The following is a 21484-nucleotide window of genomic DNA, read 5'->3' on the forward strand; positions in this document are numbered from 1 at the left end:
TGAAAACCTAATGCACATGTTAGTAAATTCCAGTCTTTCATACTCAAATTCAATGGAATTTTTAGCATGAATTGTTCCTACAAAAAAATAGTGATTCCAGCCAAATTATGTAAGGAGACACAACCATCACAGAATAAACTATGAAATTTAAAGTTATTGCAATGAGCACAACATTTCTTTTTGAGCACTTATTTTTACTATAAATGATATATGTATGACTAATCTTGTACTTCCCACCCAAATTCTTAGTGTAATTATATAGCACAAAAGCCAGTAGTTTATTTTAAATATCTAAACTGCCTTAGCATACAAAAAAGTCTCTGAAAACCTGCCATATACAGAGACCTTCATGAGGCTAAGAGCTCCCTCTAGTGGCTAATTGAACATCTGATCAACAACTATGTAGCCTATTGGATTAAGAGGTTTGTATTTTACAACCTTGTTGTGTTTGTTCTCACTAGTAATTCATTAACATTTTTCTTTTAACAAAAATGGATTCTCATTCTCACTTATTTTTCTAAACTAGAAAGTCATCTGACAAAAGAAATTTAACCTATAAAACCAGACAGCTAGAAATTAATTATCTCAATAATCAAATTACAGTGGAGTTTCATCATATGCGCATTTAACTTATGCGAATTCAACTATATACGCTCGGCAAAAAAGAAAAAGAAAGAAAAAACAATTTAAATACAGTAGTGCGGGCGATTCCGTCCACCATTCCTCTCAATGAGCGTATGTCCCAGAGTAAGTGTAAGATGGGAGACGTGAATCTGCTGTTCCCTCAGTCGGTCTCGGTTCCCGCATGCCTCTCATAGTGTGAGCATCTGGATGTGCTGAGTGTGATTCTAGTGTTTAAAGATACGTATTTTTCGTACATGGCCCCTAAACGCAAGCCAACTACTTCATCTGGTGCTCAACTGAAGAAACAGCAATCTGTTCCAACGCTGGAGGAAAAACTGGCTGTGTTGGACTTATTGAGAGATGGTATGTCGGTCTCCAACGTGGCGCGTAAATATGGCCGCAACGAATTTAGCATCCGTGCCATCAAGAGTCGAGAGAGAGAAATTCGTCAAGCCATGGCAAAGTGCTCCAATAACTGCTAAGGTGACGAGCCAGGTGCGTGATAAGACTTTAGTGAAAACTGAAAAGGCATTAAACGTATGGCTGGAAGACATGAACCTTAAATGTGTGCTTATCGATAGCAACATGTTGTGAGAAATGGCTCTTAGCCTCTACGCGCTGTTCAAACCTCCCGCCGAAGAGAGACAGCCTTCTGATGAGAAGGAATTCAAAGCCAGCCAAGGTTGGCTTGACAGTTTTAGGAACCGCTTCAACCTCAAAAACGTGCAGACTACTGGTGAAGCTGCATCTGCCAATGAAGAGGCAGCAAAAGCCTACCCCGAACAATTAAAGAAAATCATAGAAGAAAAGGGCTATCTTCCGGAACAAGTTTTTAATGCTGACGAGACTGGGCTCTTCTGGAAAAAAAATGCCAACCGTACTTACACTTCGAAATCAGAAAGACAAGCCCCTGGCTTCAAAGGAGCTAAAGACTGTGACTGTGTTGTTTTGTGGCAATGCGGCTGGGCATTTAATAAAGCCGGGCTTGCTCTACAGGGCTGCAAATCCCCGAGAACAAAAATCTCCTGCCTGTGTTTTGGCAATCAAATAAAAAGGCTTGGGTGACGGCAGCATTATTTCTGGATTGGTTCCACAAGTGTTTCATTCCGGAGGTCAAGTGGTACCTCGAAGACAAAGGACTTGACTTTAAAGTGTTATTGATCGTAGACAATGCTCCTGGCCACCCTGAGGCACTCCTGTTTGCACATAACGACATTGAAGTAGTCTTTCTCCCCCCCCCCCCAAATACCACCTCCATCCTCTCGACCAAGGCGTGATTCGCTGTTTCAAGGCCACGTACACGAGGCTTACATTCTCACGGATACATAGCGCTATGGATGCTGATCCCAATCTTAATGTGATGGAGTGTTGGAAGTCCTTCAACATTGCCGATTGCATCACTTATATTAAACAGGCAATGGATGCAATCAAGCCTGAAACAGTCAATGCACGTTGGCGAAACCTATGGAAAGAATGTGTGAATGATTTTAAGGGTTTCCCGACCATTGACAAAGAAGTGAAATGCATTGTTCAGGTGGCCAGGCAAGTGGGTAGTGATGGCTTCGTCAACATCCTTGAGAAAGAAATTGAAGAATTAATTGAGGGCCATAGAGAAACATTGACTAATAAAGAGTTAGAGGAACTGATAAAATCATCTACAGAAGATGAAGATGATGACGACGAAAAGGAAGAGCCAGCAAGTTGGAATCTTCATAAATTTGCTGAAGTGTTCCAAGCAGTGAAACACTTGAATGATTTAATTTCTGAATACGATCCCTCTATGGAACGAAGCCTCAAAATCACACGTAGTATTGCGGACTATTTGAGACCGTATCAAGAAATGTTTGAGCAACTCAAGAGACAACAGCGACAATTGCCGATCACCATGTTTTTCAAGAACAACCAACCAGCAACAGATGAGCCTACTCAATCAACTTCTTGAGCTGAACCAGAGCCAACCACTTCGTCTACAACTTGCTCTCCGTCACCTCCATCTCCTGGAACGACGTCAAGCCCTGACAACCCCACAATAGTGTTGTCAGGGGAAGAGGAAGACTAATCATCAGAATGTGTACAGCACCCATCTTCATTGTCTCATTGTTCATCATACGGGAGCTGTACTAATCATCATCATCATCGTCGCATCACCATTATCATCGTCGTCGTAGACTAGCAAGAATATCCAGGATGAATGGTGAGTGGTTAGATTTACTGTTTTCCTTTTTTATTCTTTCATTCTTCTCTCTCAAGTAATTAAAAATACTGTAAAATTATATTTTGCATATGTACTCTTTATTATATGCTGCATATTACTGTATACATTATACATATTACTGTACAGGGTTGTATACACAAAACCATGTACACTATACTGTACTTTATGGGCGATTTAAGGGATTTTCAAGGGTAATTTTGACTAGACGCAATTTTTGCCTTATGCGCTGACTTTAGAACCTAACCCCCGCGTAAGATGCGACTCCCCTGTAAACTATGCGGTCTTTCTAGTAAGCCTATGCACATCAGCAGAGGGAAAACTGTAGATCTCTGAACATCACATCACTTAAATTTAAATATTGCAAGAACTGGAAGAAAGGGTTGAAAAGTACAGCTATTTGGGAATTTTCTTTGAAACAATTTTTCATTAGAAAATCCAAATTCTCTGAAACCAAAGCTTTTAGCAGTAAAGCAGTAGTTTCAACAAAACTCATCAGGACAGCATTTTAGGTCCACGATGGAATTTCTGCTCAAACCCTAGACAGCATGCACCCATCCTAGTGATTCGTGCATCCACCTGGGACACAGAAGACACAATACAAGAACTTCAATGTGGGCCAACCACATCTCATGAGTGCCCTAACCAGAGTAATACAGAGTCAGTCTCTCTCAATATTTAATTATTTATATAAAAAGTGTATATTGGATCAAGGAGTGAATTAGACAAAAGGAAGTCACTGTAACCAGTTCAAAGGCAAATGGAAAGGAGACAGCACAGACAGTAGAGTAGTTTGAGACACACATAGGGTTCAAGGACAGGTTGTTGGGGGTTTTTAGGATATGGGAAATCAGAGCACATTTGTGAAGTTAAAGGAGCCAGAGGCCATGAAGAGGTTTGAAGTGACAGAGAAATTAAGGGCAGGTAGAAGGGAGGCAATTACCTGGAAGTAGATAAGGTCAAGGGGGAAGATAGCAGGATTGGAAATGGAGACTGTGACTACCCATAAGACAGTCACCATTCCTAGGGGTGTCAGCTGGGGGGCAGGGAAGGAAAGTGAACAGATATCTATCTTTTTGATTAAATCATTAAAGGTATACCTACACAGTAGGGTAACACACATTACAGGGGCGTGATTTCTAAAGCAGGGGTTCAACCTTTTTCTTTCTGAGCCCCTCCTCAACATGCTATAAAAACTCCACGGCCCAGCGGGGGAGGAGGGACAACTCGGAGCTCTGGGCCAGGCCCTCGGACATAGGCATAGTTTGACTTCTATTTTGGGGGGGCAGGAGCCGGCGGCGCTTGGGCCAGCTCCACAAAGCAAGGTCAAGGAAGGAAGCACCGCCTCCACCCCGATTCACCTCAGCAGGCCACCCAGCCTGTCTGGGTTGTGTGTGGTGGGGGTTCAGCTCAAAAAGTTTGAAAACTGCTCAGGGTACAGGGAAGGGGTAGCTAGGGGCTGTGTGCCAGGAGGGCTCCCCTGTGGTCACTGCTCCTCAAGGGCTCTACTGGCCACAGAGCGGGCTCCCCTGCCTGGGCATTTCTTACCATCTGCATGACCTGAGGAGCAGCCACAATTCTGGGCACCAGCAGCAGATGGGGGAATGCCATGGCTGCCTGCTCTGTGACACTGCCCAACTCCGGCTTCCCATCTCCCACCTAGCCAGGGGTGGGGTCTAGGAGGCGGGGAGAGGAGGAAGGGGGTGGTGTGGAGCTGCCCCCAGGACTGCCCTGCTCTGGTACTGTGGGGGGGGGGGGGTAGGAGGGGGGGAGCGTGCTGGGGTTCAGGGTTTCAGCCCTGCAGCAGGAGGCACCAGGGCTCAGGCTCTTGGCCGCAGAACCCCGGTTGAGAACTGCTGTTTTAAAGCACACTAACATGTTGCACATTAATTGATCCACACTAGAAGTTCCCAAGTGTGTAACATAATGCTGTCACCACGCTAAAATGCACTAGGGAGCTTTTAGTGTACACCAACAGGATCTATGCAGATCAATTAATGCACAACACATTAGTGCATTTTAGAAATCTCCCCTCCCTTCCTTGCAGTGTGCATTATCCCACCAAGCAGACAAGCCTTGAGAAAGTTAGCACATATGAATAAAAGGTAAGAAGGAGGAAGTCAAAAGGTAGAATACAGGAGGCAAAGGGTGTGATCACTGGACTCAAAGGAGGGGAGGGAAAGACTAGTTAGAAAAATGGCAGAAAATTAAAGAAAGCCTTTATTCATTGCATAATCATCTATTTAGTGTTCGGTTTCCATTCAGAGGTTTTCAGCAGCTAAGGAATAGATGAAGCAAGGAAGCAAGATCTAAGGTGTTAGCCAGGGATGGAGTTAAGTGGAACAATGGGAGAGAAGAGCAATTAATTGAGAAGAGTTGAGGAAGGTGACCACAGAATCCATTTTGGAGGAAGAAAAGGAGGGACAGGAGAGGGTCAACAGTAGCAGATACATCAGGAATGCTGTGATCTTAGAGGTTATGAATGAGAGTGTAACAATACTGAATGAAATGAGATGGTCAGAAAGATACCTGATTGAGCAATGTTACAGGAATATATTATGATACAGTGGTTAGGGTTACCATCACTCTGCTCCTCTTGGAAAACCATGTTGTACAAGCGCAGCTACAAGTCCAACCTCTAACTTGGAGCGCTCTGCATGGAGTAAAAGAGGAAGACTAGAGAGCTTAAAACAAAAATCAGTAATAGCTAATGAGCTCAAGTTAATGCCTTAATATGATATTGACCAATGACCCACCAAGCGCCATCTACATCAGCAAGGAGGAAAGACGGGAAAGTCTGGGGCCTAGTAGTTTGCTGTATGAAAACAATGGATACTTAGTTTCACAGGAACCCATTTATGGTATCTGAACACACCATTTTCTTTGAATGAAGTGGGATTTTTTTGTGTTTTTGTTTGTTTTAAGGGGGATTTGGACAGAGAAGCAGGTCTCTGGATATTTTAATGGGACAAATGCATGTTCTTGCAAGGGCTTTGTATTTACGGTTTATAATTAATGGAATGCTTCTACATACATGGAATAAATTATTTTGTGTACATTTTAATAGTTTTATTAACTAGCTGAGCATCTATTATATGACAGCAAGTCAGGTGCCAAATGTGTTTATTCTGCATGTCAAAAACACATTCCTATGTTTTACTGTCCAGATTGTTAAGAGCATTTATATGGTATTATTTATTATTTCTTTCTACCACCTTGGCAGCAATCTCAGAGATGCTTTTTCTGTGTCATAGAAATTATGAGCTAGCCAAGTGGGATTGTTTTTCTGCCAAGCCAAGGAAATGGAAGAAAGTTATCAGAAGAAAACTTAACTTGAACTTCCTCTATAGCTTCAGGAAAACATCTAAGATGAACAGCACAAAAATTGCCTGCCCTCTAACATATCGATGCATATAAACTTTTAAAAACATTTATCCACAAACACCACCTTTAACATCTACAAATCAGGCTTTCACCTGATGTTGAAAAAAGCCAACAGATGGAAGATTTTCTGTAGGAAGTCTTTTGAGAGGGAAAACATATGATGAAGCTAGTTTTGTAATCCTAAGAGATTTCTCTCTCTTCCTCTTTCGTCCATCTTGAGATCATCCAAAATTTGTGCTTGTTGTCAGATCAGAATTAAATGAATTCATACATGATTCACTTATAAATAAAAGGATTAGGGATGGGATAAGACCTTCTTCTAAAAAATAATACATTTGAATATCCTGGACACTTGTTCATTCAGATTCTCTTGTATATAAAATCATGATGCCAAAGAAACATTTAGATTTTCGTTTGTGTCTTGCAGTACAGCACTAGTGTGCAGCTCAGGACATTTTTAACATAGGACCTCATTCCCCAATTGTTAGGAAGGCAAAATTACTGCTAACTTCAATAGAAATTACTTTGCACAAGAAAAATACCAGACTGGGCCAATTTCTTTCGAACCCAAATTTATTCTATCACAACAAAAGCATCTGACCCATTGAATACTAAATATATGCAAGATTGAGGTTTTAAATATAATCTGAGTTATCTAAGTGCAAATCAATGCATTAAAAACTTTAAGAGCATGACACACACTGATAAATAAGACAGTCAAAACAAATTACCAAAAAAAGAAATGTGCCATTTGTCTGAGAACAAACATGGGAAACTTTAGTCCAAAGGGTTAACTCTAAGAAAGTTATAGGCACCTAAATGCAAGAATTTTAAAGTACATCCTTAACCAGAATCATACAACACTAATGTATCTGAGATGTAATGCCTGGTTATATTAAAAAAAACTAATAAAAACTGGAATAACTGAAACTTATGAATGCATAAGACACTGAAGTTTACCAAACTCTCTTTATAAGTTGCATTTACATAGAAAGATTAAATCTTAGTACTTTTTTAAAAGAAGATTTGAATGGCCAATATATGCACATATACAGTAGCTATTCATCAAAAGTGCTAAGATGTTCTAAGCAATATTGAAAGTAGTTCTAGCAATATAGGTCTGGCCCCAATTTTTTGTTTTTAAAGGAGGAGCAGAATTTAAAATCCTAATATGAAAGCATGTTTTCATTTAAGAGAAATAATGTTTACATGTGGCTTATGCCTGCCTGAACAAAAAAGGGGCTGAATCCCTTCTCTATGTAACTGAAGAAAAACAGCCTTTTAAGTACAGTAATTGCCAGAGCTGCCTAGTTTGGAGAGAAGGAACTGACAGCTGTGGCCTGTTAGGCTACATGTCTCAGTAGCCTAACAACAGCTATGCCTAAGTAAGGAAGCTATAAAAAGAAGATACTTCTAGAGAGAGAAGGGGAAGAGTGCTCAGATTTCCTCCTAACTCAGGAGACTCATGACCTATTCCCACAATGAAAAGCAAGGAGAAACTGGAAAATTAATTTCCCCACATGAACTCCCAGAATCAATAAGCACTGATGGCAAGCGGGGTTTCTTCAGCAAGTACTAATATTGCTTTTCTGGGGCAGCAAAGACAATTACACAAATCTGATCAATGTCACTTTGCCAAACATTTTCCTGACCAATTGCAACAATTGAACCACTGCTGGGGGTGGAACTGGAAGTGTGTATGATAGGAAAGATTAAATATAATGTCTGCAAAATCATGAGGAAAAGGAGTCCTTTCTCACTTTGCTTAAGAAAGTCTTCTAAGTGTCATTCCTACTGCTCAAAACAACAGGAAATTTGACTGAAACTGATCAGATTCTCCAGATTGGAGAGGAAGGAAAGACTTTGGACAGCAACAGTGGTATGAGCACAATCCAGGGAGAGGACCACAAAACAATCTAAGGAAAGAGGAGCCCCATCTCCACTCTAAATACCCATAGGGAAATAGCTGAGCCTCCCAATCACACCCATGGAGCAAGGAGAGAGTGAGGATAACTACTCTTTTCCAGCCCAGCAAAGGAACTTCAAATTGACCACACACTCACCAAACAAGACATACACTGAAGATGTGGGCATCTACAGCAGGATCCAAGCATCGCACTCTGGTGGCAACACCAGCATGCCATTTTCTTCCCTAATTCCTGTCCACCCAAAGCTACAAGGGAGCAACTACACTGGATTTCTTAGTGGTTATCAGGTGCTATACCCTAATATGAGGTTGTCTCCTCTCTCTCCCCCCACCATCACCTCCCAAAATACCTGTCTGCTACATTTTTCAAGACTGTATTTGAAGCTTCCCTTATTTCCTGGGCAGTCACAATAGCATCACATGATAGCGGCCCTTCCTCTAGCAAAGGAGGGTTGGATAATATAGCCCACTAATGATACTCTTCCAGTTGTCTAGGATTCACTAGTGAATTCAATGAGGTGACTCTCCCACAAGGGCTCTGAGTGTTGTGTCTGTTGTATTCCTAAACCTCTACCAGTCCTTGGATGACATACAAGTTTAATCTCAAATTAATTATCCTATTGGTGCAGCTCCTTCTCCTAATCCACGTCTCTCTCCTACCTCTTCCCACCCCTTACACCCCGCCCCTTTCTCCTTCTAGCCTCTTTTCCTTTTCACCATCCCAATTCTCTCCCCTCCATCAGAATCAGGACATTGCTTCTGCTGCTCCTGCATATTTCTACATCAAAATGAAACAGACTAAATTTGCCAGTTTCTTCCTTGCTCCTGCTATCACTTGCCTGTGTATTTGGGGAGGGAAGAGGAGGGGAGCAGACAGATTGATGTGAAGCTTTTGTGAGATTACCATGGGAATTTCTAAAATGCAAAAGGCTGGGGAGCAGGAGAAGGACCCAAAATAAGATATGAGCATAAATTGCAAAGGAACACAAAACTGTGTATACATTGTATCTTGAGTATATAGTGAGTCTGTAGACACCATTATCTGCAGAAATGGGCTAACAGTCCTAAGATATCCCCGAGATGATGTTCTCCCCTAAGCAAAGGGCCAGTCACTATGAACAAAAAATGACATCTATAATATATATTCATGTGAATAGAATACACATTCTACTGCAATGCCTTCAGTAAGCTGATGAATAGAGGCCAAGGAAATTTACCTTATATACTCGATCATAAGCTGGTTCGTTTATAAGCGAACCCCCCCCCTCCCCCCAAGATGGATAAGTAAAAATGGAAAATTTTTATAACCCGTTCATAAGCCAACCCTATAATTCAGGGGTCAGCAAACTTTGGCTCCCACGCCATCATGATAAGCCGCTGGTGGGCCAAGATGGTTTGTTTACCTCGAGCGTCCGCAGGCATGGACGTAAACCTAAGTAAACAAAATGTCCCGGTGCGCCAGCTGCTTACCCTGATGGGCTGGGACAGCAACTGGTGGGGAAATTTGGGGGGGGAGGGGAGAAGCTGGGAGTCGGGAAGTAACCCCTGTGACCACCCCCCACATGAACCCACCCCTAGCCCAGGACCCCCACATTCTCCCCATCCCATCCCACCTTATCTGGGGAGGGCCAGGGGAGGATGTCTCTGGCCTAGCAGGAGCTGCTCCAGCAGGCTGGGCAGCGCAGCCGCAGCCTGCTCCAGCAGGCCAGACCAGGTGGCGCAGCTGCAGCATGTTCCAGCAGCCTGGACCAGGGGCGGCCACAGCCTGCTCTGGGGGGCGGGGCTGAGTGGTACGGCTGCAGCTGCTTCGGAGGCTGGGGGGGGGGGGGGGGGGGGGGGGAGAGCAGCGTGGCCAGAAGCGGAGAGACTCTGGCCCCGCCTCTTCCCTTCTGGCTCTGCTGGCTGTGCTGCCTCTCCTTGCTCCCTCTGTTGGGGGGAGGGGCTGTGTCCCACCTCTCCCTCTCTATACCCGTTCATAAGCCAACCCCCTTCTCTGGTGCTGCCCTTTTTTACTAAAAAATTTGGCTTATAAACGAATATACGGTACTCCCTACCCCTTAGAACGCCACCCCCTAAACTTCATTGCATAGGAATTGTTCAACCACTCAATCAAACCTCAGATGCTGCCAGAAGCACCCTAGCATAAGCCACTGTGAAAACTGCAAAAAGATACCAAAGGCAGTACTGCTGTTTAAAGGCTTTTCTACACAAGGAGGGTTTTGCCAATATAGTAATACCGGTAAAACACTCTAGTGCGGGCACAGCTATATCAGTATAATTGTGCTTCTACTAGTATCTGGCAGAAACTACACTGGGATAAGCACAGTTATATTGCTACAGCTGTGACCCATACTAGAGGGTTTTACCAGCATAGCTAGTGTTTTGGTGAGACAGGCACAGATAACAATCCTGAACAGCCACTTAACTGTGGGTGGCTATCAAGATGACCTCCATTGATCTGACCAACCCATTCTGAAAGACTCATTGCAGGGAAAATCAAGGTAGTGGCAACTACCATACTAGAAATAGATCTGAAAAGTCAATCTATTAAGGAATCCCATCTCTGATGACATACCCATAAAAAAGAGTAAGAGAAAAGTGAAAGCTCCCATAATACCATCAGCCAACTCTCCATATTATACCAGCAGGTATATGGTAATGTATTCCTCATAAGAGTTTATGCTAAGAATAAGTCTTGTTATGCAACTGCTGATGAAATTTTTATTTGCTTAGTTCTTGGAATCTAAGCTTTTTCCATCAGTAACATCCTGTACCAGGGAGTTCCAATGGCAAATACACATTGTGTATGCATTTCCTTTTATCCATTTTAAATCTGCTCTTATAATTTCATTGATTATCCCCCTTATTCTTTTACTATTGCTTAACTTCAATCAGGCTGTTGATTGGGGCTCTCTAATACTTATTAACAGGAACAGAGTAGGTTTTTACACAAGTATCTCAAATTCACAAACATACTTACTTCCCATTACCAACCAATAAGAAAAGTGGTGTGTAATAGTCCAGGACCAAGTACACTGAGACCACCCTGACAGGTGTTTGTTCAACCTATTCTTAAAAACCTCCAGTGATGGAGATTCCACCACCTACCTGGGTAACCTGTTCCACTACTTAACTACCCTTATAGTTAGAAAGATTTCCTAATATCTAGCTTAAATCTCCCTTGTTGCAGATTAAGCCAATAACTTCTTGTGTCCTACATTCAAATGGATATGGAGAACAATTGATCACTATCTCTTTGTAATACCCCTTAACATATCTTTCTTCAAGTGTGGTGGCCAGAATGGGACAGAACTCCAGCTGAGAGCTCACCAGTGCCAAGAAGAGCAGAACAGTTACCTTCCATGTCTTACATGACATGCCTGTCACCCCAAAATGACAATACCTTTTTTCACAACTGCATCACGTTGTTAGCTCATGTTCAATATGTGATTCACTATAAGCCCCACATCTCTTTCTGAAATACTGCTGCCTAGCCAGATAGTCCCCATTTTGTAGTTGTGCATTTGATCTTTTTTCTTCTCAAGTGTAATACTTTGCACTTTTCTATACTGAATTTCATCTTGTTGATTTCAGATCAATTCTTCAATTTATCAAGGTCATTTTGAATGTGCAAGTGCAAAGTGCAAGCAACCCCTCCCAGCTTGGTGTCATCCACAATTTTATAAGTGGACTCTTCATTCCATACCCCAAGTCATTAATGAAAATACTAAATACAGTTGTACCAGACAGAACAGACCCCTGTAGCACCCCACTAGATATGGCCTCCAGTTGACAGCAAACTATTGATAACTATTCTGAGTATGGTTTTTCAAGCAGTTGTACAGCCACTTTATAGTAATTTCATCTACAGTCCACATTTCCCTAGTTTGCTTATGAGAATGTCATGAGGGACTGTGTCAAAAGCCTAACCAAAATCATGATCCATCACATCTACTGCTTCTCCCCTCTCCATTCCCCACATCCACTAGGCCTGTAACCCTATCAGCAAAGGAAATTAGGTTGATTTAGCATGATTTGTTCTTGGCAAATCCATGCTGGCTATTACTTTTCAGCCTATTATCCTCTAGGAACTTACAAATTAATTGTTTGATCATTTCTTCCAGTACCTTTTCAGGAACCCAACTTAGGCTGACTGGTCTATAAATCCCTGGGTCCTCTTTGTTCCTGTTTTTCAAGATAGATACTATGAATTGTTCGACTACTGAGAGCCTCTCACTGGGAAAAGAAAATAGCCCAACCATAAAGGAATGGTTAAAAAAAAAATACAGGAAGTTGTAATGGAAAAGTTAACACACTAGTTATGTACTTAGCAAAATAGGCAGAGGACAGATAAATACATGGTTACCTTTTATTCAATACTCAGGCAAAGTACATTCACTTGCAAAAAACCCAGCATCTCTGTCCAATTATGTTTTTAAATATTAACATTTTACAGACATGCCTGGTCTGTTAAATGTGTGAATAGAGATTTCACTCAATTTAATAAAGCCACCAGGAACAACATCGGTGTTGTAACGATGCTCACTTTGTAATATGGTAACACTCTGGTAAATAGAAAGCACTGACTATATTCCTTTATAATGTCTCTTCAAATAAAAGCTAACTGTTGTAATGATTGTTTTGTTTCTGGTACACCTCTACCCCGATATAACGCTGTCCTCAGGAGCCAAAAAAATCTTACCGCGTTATATCGAACTTGCTTTGATCCGCCGGAGTGCGCAGCCCCGCCCCCCTGCAACGCAGCTTTACAGCGTTATATCTGAATTCGTGTTATATCGGGGTAGAGTTGTATTTATACGGCACGGTTTTGTAAACTGGTCAAAACTTCCTAAATAAATAGTAGGTACTATGTTTGCCCTTCTCCAGTCCTTCAGGACCTCTCCCGTCCTCCATAAGTTCTCAAAGATAATTACTAATGGTTCTGAGATTGCTTCAGCTAGTTCTGTAAGTACCCAAGAGTGAATTTTGTCAGGCCCTGCTGACTTGAATACATCTAATTTATCAAAATATTCTTTAGCCCCTTCTTCCCCTATTCTGGCTTGTGTTCCTTCCCCTTTGTTGTTAACATTAATTGTGACCAGATACTTAACACAATTAACCTTTTTAGCAGAGAATGAAGCAGAACAGGCACTGAACATCTCATCCCTCTTGGTGCTGTCCATTAGCAGCTCTCCTTCACCACTAAGTAGTGGATCTACACTTTGTATGTCTCTCTTGTTCCTAATTTATTTACAGATTTGCCAAACATTATTAAGATAGTCTGTCTTCAGTATGGGTTACATCATCAGCAAAAAGGTTAATTTAGAAAGTAAAACTGATTTCCATTGAACAAGTACTGAGAACATTTTCTTCAGAACTTGCTTCAAGAACCTACCCCAGTAAGATTAAGATATGTGATGCCTGACAACTTTTGACAATGAAGTATCTAGAAGTTTACACAGGGATTTTATATTATGCCCTTATAAAACCCAAATACGATACTGATTATGCTCAGTTTTTTGTTCAGTAGTATTTTGCCTGTTGAATAAACAAATCTGTGTTTTCAGTTCACTCATAAAAGCTATCAAAAAACACAACTTTTGGCAATCCATATTTCTCATAGGAAATTCTTCAATTAGAGCAGTAATTTTTCTAAATTATTTGATTCAAAGTTTGTGGTGCTACCAGTTTTGAACTTAAAGTGAAGTGATCCATATTCTAACCTTATATTCTGTACCGTTCCTCAAGGCCCATACTGGCTTTGATCTCTTGAGGATTTATGTTCTTCCTCTTGTCTCCATTATGAGACTATAACCTAGGCATTCATTTCTACAGAGATAACACTCTGATTTAGCCTTTTCTGAATGCCAGTGTGGACGGATCCCCTGCTTCAATAGTATACCATCAAGGTGGCAAGTTTCATGATCTCAAACTTTTGCTCCTCAAACTAATCCACACTAAAATAACATTTTAAAGAACGCTTGTTCACTATTTATCACAAACCTGGCAGTAAATCATTCAGGGTCTGTACACTATGACAGGAGATTATGAGCATGCACTGCTTTGTTTACCATGGTTCTTAAAATTATTAAGATTTGTTTTTATTCCTTTATTCTTCTATCACATCAGTTTTTCCATAATATTTCAAATTGATTTTAAATATTTTTTAAAAGATCTCACTTTGCCTCATCTTCTATTCCTTGAATGCGGATTCATTATAAAACACAGACAGGACTAAGACAAAAGGATAATGCTCATTTTTCTGTTTGTGATATAATCAATTGTTGCAAAAGAAAAATGGAATCTTGATCTCAGTACTTCGAATGTTGAATAAAACTAACAATCATTTATTGTTTTCAAGTGTAAGTTTGTGATTTGTTGTGTATGTTTTTTAGTATTGACTGGAGATGTAAACACTTAACATAAGCTTGCCACAAGAAAGCTTGGCGGGGGTACAGACTGAAGCAAGTTTCACAGAGAAGGGCCAATTTCTCTGTTGAGATGACAGACGCATCAAACTTTTGGCTACTTTAAAGACCTAACTCAGCAGAAAAAACGGAAGGTAGCTTCTACAGACACACGAAGCAGGTTATAGATTCTAAGGCCATTATGTAAGGCCCTTTTAACCTGATTAAGAGTTCTTTATGAAGAAGTTTAAATAGTTAGACTTAAGAAAAGACTTCCGTATTTTTCAGTTAGTCATCATTTCTCAAGTAGGCACCATGAGAGAGCATGCAGTTTAAAAATAAAATAAAATAAAAATAAAAGAATCAGTTATGGGGGCAATTAGCCCTTTTGCTTTTTCTCTAGGTATCTTTAATATGACCACCATCTGATGCTTTGCACCTCCCTTATGCATATACTTTTTCGCTTTCCTCCCTCCCCTCCAATGTTCGCAATGGAAGGAATTACACCAAATAGCTACAGTCTGTGCTACAGAAGTGGAAGTTGAATTGATTTTTAGTACTAAACATCATCTTATGTTAAGTTAAAGAAGGGTTGTTGCAGTGTAGGGGGCAAAAAAACAATAGAAACAGGACAACCACCTGTTGGGGAAACCTTGTAACTTTACACTCTTTAAACTACCTATATAGTTTATTGCTTAGTTTCAAATTATGTCAAATACCAGTGCTTATATGTCAACCGTGCCCCCAGGCTAAGGAATTCTGCCCAACATTATACAGCTTTGAAATATGTATAAGCTAACATTTTACATTTCCAGATCTTTAGCCAGTTAAAGTATGCACAGAATACACTGCTACAAAATGTTCAGACAGATGCTTTAAAATGTCTATGTCCAATGTTATGATCCATTACAGCACTGGTCTGTCTAAACAACTCCCATACAACTTTGTTATTTTTAATCACTAAAAAACACAACTACAGAAGACTTACTTTTGGTGCAATATAGTTAACAGGCATTTGTTTATGGCAAAGAGAAAGCATATTTAAAATATTTATTCTTTTATTGGATACTCTTATATTTTTCCCTTCATAGTAAGAGGTAGCTTTTTATATACACTATAGAAACACTCATTTCTTAAGCCTAACATTGAAATTTAAAATTGATCAGGTAAGATATTTGATGGTGAGCACACTGATGCACATTGATAGTACATTCATTTATCATCAACAGGCACAGGATATTGAGATGTGCAAGACATCTGTACTCCAGAATTCTTGGATATCTCCGTACTTTGCCTGGCTGTCCTTTTAGTTATGAGAATGCAGGGTATAGAATAGGTACACATTATCATATCAAAGCCCAGCATTCAGTTTGCAATTGCATGCCACCTATCCTATCTTAAAATTTCATATATATTACAGCACCCCCTTTAAAAAAAAAAAAAATTTAAGTTTCTCTAAAGTCAATATGCTCATTTTAAAAGGGTCACTATCAACTTGAAATGTAGTCAATGTAGTTTCAAATTTTTACTATCACATTTTCCCATTTTTATTTATTATTTTCTCGATTTTTGTCAAATGCACAAAGTAATCTGAAAGAAAATAATTGATTTTTGTATAATTACACTTTATCTTGGGTGCTACTTGTAATAACTGTAGGTTAAAAAAAGTGAGAGAAGTATGATTTTGAAGTTGACAATATCTCTATCGATTGAAGGGACATTTCTTACATTTCAGTACACTTTTCTTCTGTTTTCTTTCTGTTGTCAATCACAAAGGCCTCCCAACTATTCATTTTCTACGTTAACTATAAAATGAAACCCACCCATTCACAATTTGCTAGATATGTACATTTTTTAATTTGGTTCTCCTCCCTATTTGGCCATTCATCCTTGGGTGCCATATTTCAACTTCTCTTCGCCAACTATACAGCAAAGATGTCAAGCTTTCTTCAAAGCCACTCCACTGACTAGAAAATAAGATGTTTGTTAGAAAAGTAGATGTGCTTATCCACTTTATTCTGCCTCAATATTTCCATTCTTCATTGGTCAAAAGGTAAAAGACACCAAAGCTATACATTCAGATCTCTTACGCAGGTGAACATACACCAAGCCACACAGACAACTCATTTGTATTTTGTGCTTGTTATTCCTTACAAAAATGTAATGAAGTTAAAAAGATTTAAATAGGCACAGGATAGTACAGTGATGAGCGTGGCACAAAAACTTAGACAAATATGCAAACAGTCAAATTTTCTACTGAATACCAAATTTATTCCATTAGAAAGACTTCTTGAATATCAGGATATGCATATTGCTTACATTGGCACCAGCTAAGAAGAGTTCTACAGTGCAGTGCTCAGCTCTTCTGGGGATTTGAGTTTTTTTCCTATAAGTAGTCAGATGCTTTACAGAGTTCTGTGGAGGAAATGCCTGCAATTTGCATAAGTTTGCAAGTCTTTAATATTTATACTTTAAATTTAAAATTCTGTTGTGCAATTATGCAAGCATCAGAAAGAAGAAATGACTGGAGACGGCAGTGCTGCTATAATATTTACAGCATACACATCTTCTCCAGCAATCTAACTGAGGCAGGTGGAGCCTTTTGCCTCTATGGAGTACCAATGAAGTAAATGGGCTCCTATTGAGCACAAGGGTCCACACACGTCAGATTGCAGGACTGAGGCCTAGATTTAGATACATATTAATACTAGTGGCATGAAAGAAACACAATACATTCAAAGCAAAAGCGAGAAGTGAATGAGCCACAAACAATGGGACATAGTAACAGCTCTTTCTTTCCAGGCCTGCACTGTTTTGTTGAATGCATAATTTTAGAACTCAGTAAGCCTTTTTAAACAAGATACATCATAGCCCCTTTTAAGTTCCCAGCCTAAAATAATTAAACCCCATGTCTTAGAAGCCAGTGTCTCATAGGCCTAACACAATTTTAAGGTAATATTCTGATAGTTGAAATGATACCGAAAGAAAAGAGTTTACATGCATGTAAAGATATTAAATACTATCATTTTTCATTTTCTGTAACATCATTCCTGTTGGATTCTTAGTTATTTGAGAGTAGTTTAAATATAGTTAGATTTTTAATTTGATTAATTTCAACTCTAAAAGCTACTTTGAACTGGCAGCATTAGTACTTCCCCTACACCCCAATTACCTGAAATAATGTAAAGGTACTTATTCCTTTTTGACATTTCCCTTTAATTAATTAAGGTAAATTTATGTTTTATTAGCCTGTCAATATTTGCATATTTCTAAGAGAATGTAACGGTGGCAGTGAATGTTTATTCCCATTTCCTTAACAAGAAATCACTTATTTCTACCTGAGTGGTGAAGACTATTTAATTATAAAAAATTTCATCAACACTCCTTATGGCTCTAAACTGGCACATAAATCCAACATAAGTCACATTTTAGTTTTTAATGCGTATTTGAGCACTGACTAGCACTGCTCCATAGCAGTTTTATTCATCAAGCACATCCAACAGGTCAAATAATTTCATTAAGCGGTACTGGAGAGTTTATTCAGGTACATTTGTTCTGTTTCCGAGGCACTACCACAATAAATAATAATTTCAACAATTAGTTTATAAAGATTCCACTACAATAGTATTTAGATACTGTAGAAGAGCAAATTTATTTGATCAGATTTAATAGTATTTCCCATATTTAAAAGACCTTTACTAAGCACAACAATGAGACATGAATTACCAGCAAGTTGATCTTGCAAAATCCACACAAACACTTCATAGGTAACTTACACTATGGAGCTGCTGTCTTAGGTTTGAATCTCCCTTTCATAAGAGACCCTGTTTATTCAGCATAGACAGCATTCAATCTTAAATATAAGAATAATTATAAACCAATTTTAATGCAAAAAGCAATAGGAAAATATTCAAGAAACAGGCAGTGACTTATACCTGCCTCATGTTTGTCTAACTGGTCTGTTAGCAAGGGGCCCTTTTTTCTGAAATCTGTTTTAATACAATATCTATTTACTGCTCCTATACTTTTGATAGTATTTGCCCCTCCTTTTAGCAGACTTATTTTGAAAGAACCAAGTATAAATACGCTCAAGAAGTGTGGTGAATTCCCTCCCCCACTCCCAGAGCTATAACCCACAACGGATGAGCTATAACTATGGCCTTGGAAATGCAAGTTCCCCTGCCCCTTTTAACACACAAATATCAATTCAAATTACGAGAGACCTATCCTCTTATACTTAATAAAGACTGAGCCAATGAGCATGTAAGTCTTGGCAGAAACATTTTATTTCCTCTTCTCTAATAGGGATCGCCTTCGCCTCCCATACAGGTCCGGAATGAACTGCAGCAGGGGTAAGTATAAGGATCATCACACCAGTCTTTGGTGGAGGAATAAATCAAACATGGCTTCCCCCTCCATACATTTCCAGAGTTACTCTCTCACTCCTACTGCCATGGAATCCCAGTTCTACCCACAGGGAAGGCAGCAGTAGCAGCCCTCAGATGATTACACCACACACAGTCAGTGCAATGGGGGGTACATTTATACCCACCACCACCATTTAGCGAGTTATTTTAAAGCCTCAAGTAGATCTTTCTCCCATTTGTGTGTGTGTGTATAGATTGCACTGATTGATTTTCACCCTGGGAAGGGAGGTGACACCGACAGGCGCCTTATCCCACCCCTTCACATTTTCTCTCGCCTCCTGCAGCAGCGATGAAGAGATTGGGAGGGTGGGACTAGAAAGAGGATGAAGCAGCAACAGCCGGGACTCCAGCCTCGGCATTGCTCCTTTCCGCTCCTCCAACACCCAAGAATCAGAGGCCCAGCCAACACCAGTAATCCTGCTGCAGCCTCCGGCGGGAGGATGGGCAGACACTGGGGGGAAGCCGGGGGTGCATGCAGGGGGGGGTCCGAGAGCCACCCGGGGCCGGGAGGGGAGCGAGGGGGGCCGGGGAGGTAGGGGAAGCCTCCCCCTCCGCCCAGGAGGAGGCTGGGAGAGCCGGCTAGTAGGGGAGAGCTAGACTCCCGCGAGGGCAGGAGGATCGGGAGACCGGGGGGATAACGCCGTTGGGTGATGGAGAAGCTGGGGGCCACCCCTCACCCCTCGCCTCAGCACCGCGGACCACCCCCGCTGCCAGCCGCTCGCCCTCCCAACGGCAGCGCGCGGGGCCAGGACACAGCATCCCTGCGAGCAAGCGAGGTAACCTCACTGCCGCTCCCGCCTCCAGCCGGGGCCTGCGGTAACGTGCCCGGGGCCTCCCCCCGCCCCAGGGACACCGGCCGGGCCCGGCCCGCTGACCTGTGCTCTGGCACATCCTCTCGCACAGGAGCCGGGCGAGGAGAGAGGCGGTGGCTCGATGCCCGCGAACGGCGGCAGCCGACAAGACGCAGCGGCAGTAACGGCAGCAGCGGCGGCGGCGGCGGCTCCGGGAATCCTGCGCGGCGGCCCCGCCCCCTCCTCCGGCCAGAACCAGCGCGAAAAATCCCCGCCGCTGATTGGACGCCGCCGCCGCGCGGCCCTTGGAGCGGCTGTTTCAAATCCCCCCGCACGGAACCGCCCGTATACGCAGCCCCGCGGCCGGGAGCGGGGTCAGCTCTGCCTCGGGCCGGGCCCTGCCTCGCTAGCCCCTGCGACAGGCGGTAACGGGACCTCGATTGCAAACGGCGGGGGCCTGGAGGATGGGGAGAGGGAAGTTGCCGCAGGGCGGGGTGTGGGGACTCCCCAGACTCAAGGCGGGGCGGTGTCTTGCCCACCTCACGAGTCACGGCTCAATAGACCCGAGGAGCTGCCCCTGTGAGACCCCCACACGCGTTCACCCCCTGCCAGCCAAAGGCGGAACAATTCCCCTCAGCCCCCCCCACGCCCCCCCCCCCCCTTCTGAACCCGTCCTGCGTCCTCCAACCGCGCGAAGGGCTGGCCCCAGGCGCTGCCGTCCCTGTCCAGGCTGGGCCCCTGCGCGGCGGCTGTGCTGAGTCCCAGACTGTTCCCTCTTCACTGCTGGGTGGAGAGAGTCTTGCCCTTGTACATGTTCCTCTCCCTACCCACGGCTCAGCCTGCCAGGGCAGATGCTCTGGCTCCCCCCCTAATATTTCCTCCTTTTCTGAATCCTTTTGTAGATCAGTAGTTGTAAACTCTCTGCTGCCTCTCGCCCTTGGTTATACAGTCGCTCCATTTCATACCTGAGGCCTTTCCTTTCCCAGGCATTTAGACATTCGTCTACAACGCTGGAGGATTTGGGTGTAAGTAGACGGCATAGTCTCCATCATCGTAATTCAAACAACCTTAACTCTACCTTTTTGGTTTTGTCTAGACTAGGATTTAAAGGTGGGATGTTACCTGTTAGCTAGTCCCTCCCTGTGCTTTAACTTGATCAATTTAACACCTTAAAGGCAGCATGGATTGGCCTGGAGTCTCCCGGGATTGGCATCAATCTCCCAGTGACTATTGAAAGCAATCGGGTAGATTTTAATAGGATATTTTAAGAAAATGACTGTTATGGGGGGGAGGGGGAATCTCCCAGAATAGCTTCAGTCAGAGTTGGCAACCCTACTTGCATACCTTAGACTTTTAAAACATATTAGCTAAGGGCTAACATCACCTTTTAAATCCTAGTGTAGACAAGGGCTAACAGTCACAATAACTGCAAAGTGTAAATGAACCCATTCATGGCACAGTTTTTTCTGAGAATGGTACACAAAAACATTATTACCTAACTTTTACTCATACAAAGATTAGAAACATTCTGGCTTTCCATACAACTAATTAAAAAAAAAAATCCAAGACATTTTAACCACTCAGGTTAGATTTGACTATCTAAAACGTTTCCATATTGCCTATCACAGAATTATATAAGCACAGCTGGGTAGCATTTTTTTTCCTTGGGGAGCAAAATAATTCCACCTCTAACTAGACAAATATAATTGGAG

At 41.9% G+C, this 21484-nt stretch overlaps 1 protein-coding gene across 2 annotated transcripts in view; it reads right to left on the minus strand.

Annotated features, from left to right (window-relative positions):
- NSD2 (nuclear receptor binding SET domain protein 2) overlaps nucleotides 1-19959 on the minus strand; it is a 161815-nt gene extending 141856 nt beyond the window's left edge. For both annotated transcript variants that reach the window (XM_024199044.2, XM_024199043.2), the window contains exon 1: nucleotides 19857-19959. The gene's annotated coding sequence lies outside the window, so the exon portion shown is untranslated. The remainder of the gene's footprint in view (nucleotides 1-19856) is intronic.
- Between the last annotated feature and the right edge of the window lie 1525 nt (nucleotides 19960-21484).

The sequence above is a fragment of the Terrapene carolina genome, unplaced genomic scaffold, assembly GCF_002925995.2.
Source record: "Terrapene carolina triunguis isolate 2854851 unplaced genomic scaffold, T_m_triunguis-2.0 Scaffold66, whole genome shotgun sequence".
In the NCBI taxonomy this organism is placed as follows: domain Eukaryota; kingdom Metazoa; phylum Chordata; order Testudines; family Emydidae; genus Terrapene; species Terrapene triunguis.